Genomic DNA, 14123 nt, shown 5'->3' with positions numbered 1-14123 from the left:
AATTTTAATTTTAATTAAATTTTATTTTTGAAGTGAAAAGGAAACATTTTTTTGAAATGTAATATATATATATATATATACACACTTTTTTTTTTTTGGCTCACAAAAAACAAAGGATCATCACTTGCCATAATGGTTGTGGAGTTAAAATATTTTCTTGTCATCCAAGGTTCATGTCACGGCTCTAGCAAATTTAGAAAAAAAAAAACTCCAATCTTTTCTTCATTTTTGTTTTAGAAGTTAAGGGTAAAGCAATCTTTTGACACTTTTAAATAACTAAAGCTCCTTTTATTTTAATAATTTTGGTCAAAGGCTAATTGAACAAAATGTACTTTAGTGATGGCCATCCCAACTCATTTCCACTGAAATAAAACTCATCTTTTCATCTAATATTATATCTTTTACAAATCTTATTGCATTGATGGGTGGATAAATAGATGAGTTCTAATTTTGTGAAGGATTTTTCTTCCACTTAGAAAAATTGAATATGGAGGTTTGACTTGTTGAAAAAAATTGTCATTTGATATGTACACACAGGTGTGTAAGTTATGAGACGTGAGATTATTTTTCTTAACGTCACTCCATTCACTCACTTCTTAGCCACGTTCATCTTATAAATACACTCATACTCACACAATCATTTTAGGAGCACAAATTATCAATTATATATATTTTAAATTCTTTGCATTTTCAAATTTTCATTTAGGGTACGTTTGATTGTCAATATTTTTTATGGAAAATGTATTTTTTCTACTTAAATTCCCACTTTTGTGCTGATTGATTGCTTTTTTTTTTTTTTCCATTTAAAACATTTTCTTACTTTTAGTCACGTGATCATGTTTTCTTTAAAATCAAGGAAAATATACTTTTTCGGGAGAGTATGATTTTATTTTTCAAGGAATTCACTTTCTCTTTTTCTCTCTCATCTATCCATCAATAAAAAATGGATAAAAGTATAATATTTTATAGGTTGAAAATTAAATCAATCAAACACATTTAATTGACAATTTTCATATAAATAAGTTATAGGCAATTGAATTATCTAGAATTTATTTTATTTTCATACAAATTTCTTGCTTGTAATGAAACGTACCCTTGAGGTAAGATACATGAGATTCACTGGTTAAATTTTTATTTCTCCATGATAATTATATGATGATTGCATTTAATGCCTTAAAGCCTATGGGTCGATTTTATGTTAAATCCTTCAAAATAGATAATCAAGTCCAATTATTTAAATCCTTCGGAACGTGGGAATTCTAAATAAATTCTTTGAGTTATCTTTTATCATGACCGGTTTCTCTAAATTTAAGAATGTCGGTTGTAAAATGTTTGATTTATATTGATATTATGTTGAATACAAATTTTGCACGTGTCTTACTAAATATTTTTTTAAAACATTCACCCTTTCAAAAATTTCAAATTAGAACAGACCGTGTTGAACACGTGGAAGATTGGACAAATGGATGCTTGTGGGTTGCCAACTAAAAAATTTAAGCAAGTTCAGGGCTAGATTTATTTTAAATAAAATTTTCAAGTTTAGAAATTGCACATTACTTAGAAGTTTATTGATATTTCGTTTAAATTGAGGTTTGAATTATGTCATTTGTTGAGTTGAATTATCGATTCCCCTTTAAGTTACAATGATCAATTTTATTTTCCAAGAAACAAGGATCATACGATCATGTTACGTTCTGCTTAGAAAATAAAATATAATAATAAATAAATACACTTGGGGCATTGCAAAGAGTACGCATATTTATTAATACACTTGAATTATATGCTTTGGGTATATTAAATAATTCAAGAAATTATATGTGGTTGCACTCATCACAAGATAATTTATCTATATATATAAGTTTTTGTGAAATTCAATTTGTTAAGAGTCATGCATTATATATTATGAATTTATTATTCTCATTTCCTTTCTGCATAAGTATACACCTTTAAATGTTGGCTTACACATTCAAAAACTTCAAATTTCTCTACTGAGTGCAATTTTATCAGGATTGTATCTTTTTATTTAACCATTTATTTGTTAAATCAATATACTTCGATGAATCTATTTCTATATCCTCATTATTCATAATATGAAGAGGTACATTATGTACAAAAAGTGTTGTTGATAATTTTTTATTTTCGATTCTATTTCTTTTTCATAATATCACAACCATTTGAGATATATTTATTTTCATTATTCCAAGCACTTGAGATTATTTTCCTTATTTGTTCCATTTCCTTTTGGAGATTTTTGTCTTACAATCAAAAGTCATAACGCCTCAGAAGTATCATGGATTTATCAAATGGATTATCCTTCTAGGACATTAATTCATATTGGAGCATATAAAGCTGGTGTATGATGTATTTAAATTAATTATCTTTCAAACTTCTAATTCAAATTGTCTTTTGTAAATATTTAGAAACTATAATGAAGGATTATATATATCATTTTCAATTTCTTAATTTCTTCCCTAATGTTGAAAAATTGTCCAATCAAATTGACAATCAGCAAATTGTATTGCAGAGTGTCACTTGTTAGGATTTATGATATTTATATTATAGTTCAAACTAAACATGTATTCTCAACATTTTTAACTATCTATCTCAGTGCAATGTAGAGGAGTTAATGCATAGATATTGGACTATTAAAAATCATTGGATAAAAATATTAAGTTTCTGACCATAAGTCAAATAGAGCAAGAAGAACTTTGATATTGGTATATACTATTAGTTTTGCTACATATAAACAAAACTCCAAATGGTCACTGAACTTTGCCCGAAGTCCCTTAGGAGGTCACAGAACTTCAAAACACCCCTAAGTAGTCACTGAACTTAGCTCGAAGTTCCCCAAAAGATCACCAAACTTCAAAATGTCTTTAAATGGTCATTGAATTTTGCAAAAAGTTCGTAGGGAATCAATAAAGTTTGCAAATTACTGGACTTTGTAAAGATGAATGGGGTCTCAATTTGCAAACTTCAGTGAACCCTAGAAACTTTTTGTAAAGTTCAGTGACCATTTAGGAACATTTTGAAGCTCGGTGACCTCTTGGAGGACTTCGGGCTAAGTTTAGTGACTATTTAAGGACGTTTTGAAGTTCGATGACCTCCTAGGGGACTTCGGACAAAGTTCAGTGACCATTTGGGGTTTTAACCCAAAACAGGAGTGGAAACTAATTTGTTGTCAATAGTAAGGTTTAAAAACTAATAGGAGGCATATAACACCCTTAAATTTAGATGCCTAGATTTAGAAATGCTATCATTTAACTTCCTCTTAAAAACCGTAAATGCGAAAAACTCATTTTAAATTTTTATTTAACATAAAAATATTAATGAATTTCACTTAAGGAAAGAAATTAATAAAACTTTTATATTTAATAAAAATATAAGTAATCAAATTAAAAGTTAAACTTATTTCAAATTTAGTCAAGATTAAATGTAACTTTTGTTGTTCTTGAAACTTCATATATGCTTATGGACGTACCAAATTTACTTTCATTTTAAGAGGATGTACCAAATTCTTGATTTCAAAAGTCTTATTACAAACTAAGTTCAATAAACAAAATTAAAACAAGTCAGTGGAAATAAATACAAGACTTCCCTTGATTTAACTTTATATTTGTGGAAATAATTTACCAAATTTCAATTAGTGGAATGATACAATTGATAAGCAAAAGATCCAAATAACAAAACAAAGAAGTGAATCATAATTTCCAAATTCGGTAGATGACTAGATGCTTATGGAATTTATATAAATCATGAAAACATATATACAATTTCATATAGGCGAGTGTATAATAATTCAGAATGGATTATTATTTAAAGGGTTGATATCAAGATAGTTTATTATACGGTAATATAAACATAAAATACTATTCATAATATCTTATGAAATAGTTCTGGTGCAACTACGTATTTTTTTTAGTGAAAGAGTGGTTTCTTGTCCTCCGGTGATCCTGCAAAAAGAGGTTAGGGCTCTCTCCCCTGTTTTACCTTCGGCGTGAGAATCAGTAATCGTTTTTAGATAAATGATTTTAAAGAATTGCAACAGTGACAGAGGAAAGTATTTTTTCTGGAAAAAGAAAGAACCCTTTTATTTGACATGACCATGGGATATTTATAGTCGTCTAGCATCACGTAACCGTTGGACAGTTGCCATCCACGTGTCCCCATCAGTCTAGCATCATGTAACCGTCGGGCAGTTGTCATTCAGATGGTTGTTGACCGATTCCAATGTTGTTTGGGTAGACGGCAGTCGCTCCACGTGAGGCGGGAGTCGGACTAGCATAGCAATTAGTACTTTAATATGACAAGTGTCATCTAACATGCCAAAGTTGTCTGTACCTTATGAGCAAGATAAAATAGTGTCGATCGAGCTGACACTACGATAGTCGCCATATCATGATAGGTGCTACCCGACATAACGGGGGTCATCATCTCTCTACCAGTTGTCCCAGTTAATTATTTGAAGCGCATGGTATCACCTTAAATTGCAAAGCCTCAAATCCAATAAGGTGAAGCAAACGAACCAAGAATTTCTATGGTATTTGAACGTGTTACGTTTTAGGAAGAAATAAAGAATGATTTTCATTTCTCCAAAGAAAATATACAAATAATTAGATCCTAAGTTCTATTTTTAGATTACCAATATTACGGATATAAGTATGCAATTTAGATTATTAAAATTCGACCTCATTGGTTCGAATAGTTTGTCAAAGGCCCAAAATCATGTCATATTATTAGTAAAGCAAGCAAATTATGAAAAACTTATTTAAGTATAAAGGAGAAATCAATGTCTATAAGGACATGTCCAATTTTAATTTACATAAAAATAGCAAGTCGTAAATAAATGAATATATATTACATCAAATTTACTTTAAAAAAAATTCACAATTATATTAAAATTAAATTTACTAGACACGTTGATCATGTGGATTGTCCATGGTGCATTCCACTACAACAATCATAGATAGCCATGACAACAGTAAATTTATAAAATAAGGATTAAAAATTTATTTTTAATTTTGAATGCTCGCTTCTTGCTGTCAAGCAGAATAGGTATTATTTCCTTCTCTTTTTCTGTTCAATTTCATTTTTACTGAATTACGGATCTAAATTTCTTGTCCATAATTGTCGTAGTGTAATGCTCGAAGAATATGTAAATAGTCGATTGACATCAACATCATCTTAATGGTCTAGCCTATTAAAAATTGTGGATTGTGCTGGCATTTGAGTCACTTGACACATCTAGTGTGGATCAACCTTGGCGAGTTGTTATAAAGAGTGGTTAGTCGGTCAAGTCTTTTCATTTCAAACAGGAATAGGAAACTGATCAGGCGAATCATATTAATAATGGGAAAAAATCAAACATCCAGAGTCGGCTGTCTCGCTCAAAAACAGGGCGTCCCCATGGCGGCCCCTTATTGGAGGATCGACGACAAGAAGCAAAAATGTTAATAATGTTTGTTGACAGCCGAACTCCGATCTAATGAAAACTATTCGCTAACCCCACCTTAGTTAAATGCGAGCTCGGTCCTTACTCCCAGGTCGGATAATCCCAACGTTATCTCAGAAAAACATCATGATTACCCCCTGTCATATCACCTTATCAATCAAATACACTTGCCACAGGTGACATCATCACTGCCCGGAACAACCAATCCTAAGTCCTCAACCTCCAGTCCCTTGCAGGTCATCATTACATGGGGAAAACATTGACACATGGCCACCGGTCTCATCGACCAATCACAAAAGAATCCGGCGACCCGAGTTCCGAGCTCGGTACTGTTGTTGACTTGATTGATTTTATGTAATGTAGGTTGAAACTATGTATAAATAGTTGAATATGTTAGAATTGAATGAAAATGAAAAATATTGAATAGAAGTAATGAAAAATATTGAATAGAAATCTCTTCATATGTTGTAACTCAAGTCCCTTCATGTTTTTAACTCCTTTATCAATGAATGGTTTAACTCCTTGATTAATGAGCTAGCTTTTCTTCCATTGGTATAAATAGAAGTCTCTCTAGGTTGGAAAGTCACAAGTGAAATGCAAGCTTCTTCTTCTAAGCAACAATATTCTTTTTCTCACTTTCAAGCTCTTCCTTGTGCTTATAATTTCTTTGTGAGATAGAGTATATCACAACTAGTTCGCAGGCGGTTAACGTAGTGTAGCATGAACCGACAACCGATTGTATCCTGAGAATCGAACACCAATCAAAACCTCTTGCACTCCGGTGAGGCGACGAATTCGATTTAAGGAAACTGTGAATACACAGACCTTCGGTTTGATTTGATTCTCTAATATTTACCTACAAGCTTAAATCGAATTGGCTTTATTAAATCAAATTTTGTTCATTAGTTTTTGTCAATTTTTCTAGTTCATGATTTTTGCATAATTTCTAATTCATTTTAAATGATTGTTAAGTTGTTAATAATTTGACAAAATAATATGTTCTTCAACTCTGCAGTTTTATTTTCTGAACAGATAACTTGATCTCGAATTTATATACAACTTTACAAACTTATAATTATTCTAAATTATTTGTTGCTTGTTCCAGTTCAATGCCGTCACATGGAAATAGCGATGTGAACAACGAAAGCAACACTGTTGGTACTGGTGTACCAAATCCTGCAATGACCGTTGTTAACCTATGGAGACCACACCTGCCATTTCTCCCATTGATGGGATAATTGGAGGTGGGATTTCTCATGTTGGAATGAACCCAACTTTGCCTTCGGCTGTGGCCTCGGCAATCCAGTTTGGCACAATACCTTTGCTAGTGCCTAGGGCTGGGGCTTCAGCACCTTTGCCATTGTTTCCGGCTCCATTTTCGGTGAATCAGGCAATTCGACCGGATAAGTTTGCTGGTACTAATTTTAAGACATGACAGAATAAGATGGTTTTCTATCTCATTACGTTGGGCCTTGCACGTTTCCTCACTGAGGATGCCCCTATCGTGGCTGAAAACGACACTGATGTGCATAGGCGTGCAGCTTGGGACGCTTGGAAAAGTGCTGATTTTTTGTGTCGCAACTATGTCTTGGATGACCTACAGAATTCTCTGTATCACGTATATGTGGTAATGAAGTCTGCTAAGGAGCTCTGGGAGTCCTCAGAAAAGAAATACAAAACCGAGGATGCTAGATCTAAGAAATTCTTAGCTAGTCGGTGTATGGACTTCGAAAGAGTTGATTCACGTTCAGTGGTGAGCCAAGTACAGGAGTATCAAGTGTTTTTGCAAGAAATGCATGCTGAGGGTCTGACCATGTCAGAATCTCTACAGGTAGCTACTGCTATTCACAAGCTACCTCCTCAGTGGAGGGCTTTCAAAAGCTATTTGCAGCATAAGAGGAAAGAGATGTCTTTCGAGGATTTAATCATCAAGCTGCGCATTGAGGAGGATAACAAACGGGTTGAACGTAAGTCAGAGAATTCTTACTCTGAGAAGGCTAATGTATTGGAGTACGACCAAAGTTCTGGTACTAAGAAAGTTCACTCTTTTAAATCCAAACAGGGTAACGGAAATCGAAAAGATAAAAAAGGCTACGAAAGGGTCTCAGTTGAAGCCTGCAGGCAGGGTAGGAAAGAAACCTAAGTTCCAGTTCAATGGAAAGTGCTTCAATTGTGACAAAGTTGGGCATCGATCAGCAGACTGTCGTCAGCCTCGGAGGGATAATAAGTAGCGTCCTTAGGCTAATATGGTTGGAAATGAGAGAGATCATCTCTCAGATGAAATGTCTGAGCCAAACCTCACGGCGGTGATTAGTGAGGTTAACCTGGTGGGGTCTAACCCAAAGGAGTGGTGGCTGGACACTGGGGCTACTTGCCATGTCTACTCCAACAGGAGCATGTTCACTACTTTTGCACCAATTACAAATGGTGAAAAGTTGTTCATGGGAAACTCTGCAACTTCTGAAGTGCTTGGCAAAGGCAAGGTGACCCTGAAGATGACATCTGGCAAAGAGCTTACTCTGACTAATGTGCTGTACGTGCCAGAGATTCACAAGAATCTGGTCTCTGGGTCTCTTCTGAGCAAGAATGGGTTCCGCATGGTCTTTGAGGCGGATAAGCTGGTGATTACCAAAATAGGAGTTTATGTTGGGAAAGGCTATATGACTAATGGCTTGTTTAAATTGAATGTAATTGCTGTAACTCCAACTGTTATGAGTAATGAGAAAATTCCTTCTGTTTACTTGCTTGAGTCCCCTAATCTGTGGCATGGTAGATTAGGTCACGTAAATTACAATGCTTTACGTAGACTAAGCAAACTAAATTACTTGCCTAGGTTTCAAATTGATTCAAATCATAAATGTAAAACATGCGTTGAATCTGAGCTTACTAGGTCTTCATTTCATAGTATTGAAAGAAGTATCGAGCCATTGGGACTAGTCCACAATGATGTATGTGACTTGAAATCTGTCCAAACACGAGGTAGTAATAAGTATTTTATTACTTTTGTCGATGATAGAACGAGATACTGTTATGTGTACTTGCTTAAAAGCAAAGACGAAGCTATCGATAAATTCATTCTTTATAAGAATGAAGTTGAAAATCAACTTAGTAAGAAAATAAAGGTGCTACGGAGTGATCATGGTGGTGAATATGAATCATCGTTTGGTGAATTTTGTGCAAAACATGGAATAATTCACCAAACTACTGCACATTATTCACCTCAGCAGAACGGAATTGCTGAGTGTAAGAATAGAACTTTAAAGAAAATGATGAATGCTATGTTGATTAGTTCTGGATTACCACAGAACATGTGGGGAGAAGCTATTCTTTCCGCAAATTACACCTTGAATAAAGTGTTAAGAAAGAATATGGATAAGACTCCGTATGAACTTTGGACAAATCGGACACCATTATATAAATACTTACGAATGTGGGGGTATCTTGCTAAAGTTGTGGTGCCTCTTCCTAAGAAGGTCAAGATTGGACCTAAGACAGTTGATTGTGTCTTCATTGGTTATGCACAAAATAGTAGTGCATATAGGTTCCTTGTGCATTATTCGAATGTATCTAATATTCATCCGAACACAATTATGGAGTCTAGGAATGCACAATTCTTTGAGAATATATTTCCTTGTAAGTCTCCTAAATAGTTAACTCCTATTAAACGGACAATGGAATCTTCTACTTCTGGCAGCAGTAAAGATCCAGTTGAAGAAGGTGAGGATGAGCCTAGACGAAGCGAAAGGACCAAAACTTCTAAAATGTTTGGCCCTGATTTTCTCACATATTTGATGGAGAATGATCCTCAAAGCTATAAAGAAGCGATATCTTCTCCAGATGGTCATTTGTGGAAAGAAGCCATCAAAAGTGAAATCGATTCCATTCTACAGAATCATACCTGGGAGTTAGTAGATCATCCACCGGGCCGTAAGCCTTTGGGCTACAATTGGATCTTCAAGAAGAAGATGAAAGCGGACAGCTCCATTGATAAATATAAAGCTCGGCTAGTAATCAAAGGTTATAAGCAAAAGGAAGGCTTAGATTACTTTGATACTTATTCTCCTGTGTCGAGAATAACTTCTATCCGGATGATAATTGCTATTGTGGCCTTGTGAAATCTGGAAATACATCAAATGGATGTAAAAACAGCTTTCCTAAATGGAGATTTGAATGAAGAAATCCACATGGAGCAACCAGAGGGGTTTACAACTCTAGGTCAAGAAAGGAAAGTTTGTAGACTGGTTAAATCGCTGTATGGTTTGAAGCAAGCACCGAAGCAATGGCATGAGAAGTTTGATAATGCTATGTTTTCCAGTGGTTTTAGAATCAATGAGTGCGACAAATGTGTATATGTCAAGGACACTAATGATGGATATGTTATACTATGTCTATACGTCGACCACATGCTCATTGTCGGTAGCTCTAACAAGATATCAAAGCCACTAAGAATATGTTAAACTCGAAGTTTGACATGAAAGATATGGGTCTCACAGATGTCATTTTGGGAGTAAAAATTACTCGAACACCAAATGGACTTGTGTTATCTCAATCTCATTACATTGATAAGATACTAGACAAGTTCAACAAGTCAGATACCACTGTGGCCAGGACTCCAGTGGATTTGAGTCTCCACTTATCAAAGAACACTGGTGATGGTGTATCACAGTTAGAATAATCTTGAATAATTGGGAGTTTAATGTATTTAATGACTTGTACGGGACCAGATATAGCATACTTAGTTAGCAGATTGAGTCGCTACACGAGTAACCCAAGTGCTGTCCGCTGGAAAGCCATTTTTAGGGTGCTACATTATTTAAGGGACACTCGTGATTTTGGACTGCACTATTCTAGATACCCCGCAGTAATCGAAGGGTATGCTGATGCAAATTGGATATCAGATATGTTAGATACCAAGTCTACTAGTGGATATGTCTTCACTCTTGGTGGTGCAGTTGTCTCTTGGAAATCGTCCAAACAAACTTGCATCGCTAGATCTACAATGGAATCAGAGTTCATCGCTTTGGACAAAGCAACTGAAGAAGCAGAGTGGCTTCGTCAGTTTGTTGAGGATATTCCAAGATGATCAAAGCCTGTGCCTGCAATTTGTGTTTATTGCGATAATCAATCAACAATTGGCGGGGCACAGAGCAATATGTATAATGGTAAGTCTCGCCATATTCGAAGACGACACAATACCATTCGACAACTACTCTCACAAGGTATTATCACTCTGGATTACGTGAAGTCAAAGGATAATATTGTGGATCCGCTAACCAAAGGGCTAACTCGAGAGCTAGTTGTAAAAGCATGGAGGGGAATGGGCTTGCAGCCTATGACGTTGAAAGGTATCATGGTGGAAACCCAACCTAATTGAATGGAGATCCCCGGATCTAGGTTCAAGGGGACACCTAAAACATGTATATCTGTGTAAATTACTGAGAATGTTCTCCTTCTGCTCATTCCTATGGTGCTCACAGCAATTGGAAGATGCAGGTTAAGCTATGCTTTTAATGACCATTAAGCGTTGTTGTGAAAAACTGAGTTAAGAGGTCACCTATGTGAGTGTGGAGTGGGGCCGCTTCTATAAGGATTGGCAATGCTACATCCTTGAAAAAATACTTGCAGAACCAGGCGACGTGTTCGTGGCCAAAATGAACACAACAGTAAGAACTATGCTGTGACTAGAATGGTCCTGTGTGAGATCTATTGTCTTGGTTTACACAAATGGCGAAACAGTTTAAGGCATCAGATCCACTGGTTTGCTAGTAATTCTCGATAGGTTTCACAAGGGAAGGTCCAAAGCTAAATGCTACCTATCCTATGCAGGATTGTTCGTTTTACTCTCTCTTTCTTCTTAAGTCTTAGTTTCCATTTTTCATTCATGCGGGGGATTGTTAGAATTGAATGAAAATGAAAAATATTGAATAGAAGTAATGAAAAATATTGAATAGAAGTCTCTTCATATGTTGTAACTCAAGTAACTCAAGTCCCTTCATATTTTTAACTCCTTTATCAATGAATAGTTTAACTCCTTGATTAATGAGCTAGCTTTTCTTCCATTGGTATAAATAGGAGTCTCTCTAGGTTGGAAAATCACAAGTGAAATGCAAGCTTCTTCCTCTAAGCAACAATCTTCTTTTCTCACTTTCAAATTCTTCCTTGTGCTTATAATTTCTTTGTGAGATAGAGTATATCACAGCTAGTTCGCAGGCGATTAATGTAGTGTAGCGTGAACGGATAACCGATTGTATCCTGAGAATCGAATACCGATCAAAACCTCTTGCACTTCGGTGAGACGGCGAATTCGATTTAAAGAAACTGTGAATACACAGGCCTTCGGTTTGATTTGATTCTCTAATATTTACCTACAGAATATGACTCTTGTAAAGGGTAAGTGATTTCATACAACAACTCAAGGCATAATTACACTCTTTAAACATATTTTGTGGTCTTTTTTCAATAATAAATTGCCCTTTTTTTTCTTAAAATTGGCTTAGATTAGCCTTGCTAATTTTGACGTCAACAGTTTGGCACTAAATGAATGGCCCTAATTGTGAAAAATAGTCTCATTCTCTCCACAAAATTCGAGAGCCATGAGTCGTAGATCAAGTTCCAAAAATCCATTTCACACCCACCCTCATGAAATGAATACACCACCAAGTTCTCCACAACGGCAGGACCCTCAAACGACCGTCATGAGGGAAACCTGTACCAACCATCAACGCAACTCCCCGGGAGTACATAAGGCAAACGTATGGGAATCCGAGCTCATTCCACTAGACCCGCAAACCAGGATCGAAGGAGGAGAACCCATCGAAGAACTAGAAGGAGTTCAAGTCTATGCCAAGGACCCAACAAAGGAGCTCAAAGTCGGGCGCGAGCTGCAGCCATCCACCCTAAACGAAATTGTGGCCTTCCTTAGACAAAACCTTGATGTCTTCACCTGCAATCACGGGGACATGAGAGGAATAAACCCCAACATCGCATGCCACAAATTACAGGTGGATCCTTCAGTTTAGCCAAAGCAGCAAAAACGACGACATCTGAACCTTGAAAGATATGAAGCACTCAACAAAGAGGTGCAAAAACCGTTGCATAACGGTTTTCTCCGTGAGGCCAAATACTCGAAGTGGGTCGCAAATTTGGTCCTTGTGAAAAAACACAACGGAGATTGGTGGGTATGTATAGACTTCACCGACCTTAACAAAGCATACCCAAAAAACAATTTTCCTTTGCCAAGAATAGATCAAATGGTGGACGCCACTACCAGACACAAACTACTCAGCTTCATGGATTCATATTCTAGATATAACCAGATACCGATGTTTGGCCCAGATCAAGAACATACCTCGTTTGTAACTGATCGAGGTCTTTACTGCTACAGAGTAATGCCATTTGGTCTCAAAAACGCTAGTGCGACCTACCAACGACTAGTGAATTCCATGTTTTCCCAACAGATCAGAAAAATAATGGAAGTGTATGTTGACGATATGCTGGTCAAGAGCATCAAGGCCAAAGATCACTGTCAGCACCTGACCGAGATGTTTGATATACTGAGGAAGTATGGAATGAAGTTGAACCCAAGGAAATGTGCTTTCGGGGTCAGCTCTGGAAGATTCCTAGGTTACATTGTGAACAACCGAGGAATCGAGGCAAATCCTGAAAAAATACAAGCTGTCATCCAAATGAGGTCTCCAACTAAACCTAGAGAGATACAAAGTTTAACCGGAAGGATTGCCGCCCTTAGCCGGTTCGTCTCCAAGTCTACGAACCGTTGCAAACCCTTCTTTGACACGTTATGAGGAGGAAAGATGTTCGAATGGACCAAAGAATGCCATGACTCCTTTAAGAGCTAAAGAGACAACTAGCTCAGCCTCCGTTGCTTTCAAAACCTAAGGCCGACGAGGTCCTGAAGCTTTATTTATCTGTTTCAGAACACGTCATTAATGCGGTTCTAACCCGAGAAGAGAACGGTGTTCAACACCCAGTCTATTATGTAAGCAAGGCACTTCACGAATCCGAGCTCAGATATTCACCTGTAGAGAAACTGGCATACAGCCTGCTGATGGCCGCGTGAAAACTAAGGCCATATTTTTTGGAACACCCCATTGAGGTCCTCACCAACTCTCCATTAAGGCAAACAATACAAAGACCCAACACTTGAAGTCGGATGGTAAAATGGGCAGTCGAGCTCGGACAATTCGACATCAAATACACGTCACGTTCCTCCATCAAGGGCAAAGCACTCGTCTACTTTGTCTCTGAGTTCCGCAACGTCCCAATCGAGGAACTACAAGAAGAAACCTCATGGAGACTTTATATCGACGGTTCATCCACTGAAGAACGATTTGGGGCTGACATCGTATTAATCAGCCCTGAACATCGCATATTTTGCAAAGCCTTACCATTTGACTTTAAAGCCTCAAACAATGAGGCAGAGTACGAAGCTCTCATTGTTGGCACAAGGATGGCCTCAGGGTTGGGGATCTTCGACCTGATGATACACAGCGACTCTCAACTAGTCGTAAATCAGGTCAACGGTGTATATATGGCGAAAGAAGAAAGAATTGAGAACTATCTACAAGTTGTAAGAAAAGAGCTTGAAAGGTTCAACACCACTGAAGTCAAGTAAATTCCCCGATCGCATAACGGTCACACCGATGCACTGGCC

Source organism: Olea europaea, chromosome 14, assembly GCF_002742605.1.
Source record: "Olea europaea var. sylvestris chromosome 14, O_europaea_v1, whole genome shotgun sequence".
Lineage (NCBI taxonomy): Eukaryota > Viridiplantae > Streptophyta > Magnoliopsida > Lamiales > Oleaceae > Olea > Olea europaea.
The sequence above is the reverse complement of the archived record's forward strand: the minus strand, read 5'-3'. Positions refer to the sequence as shown.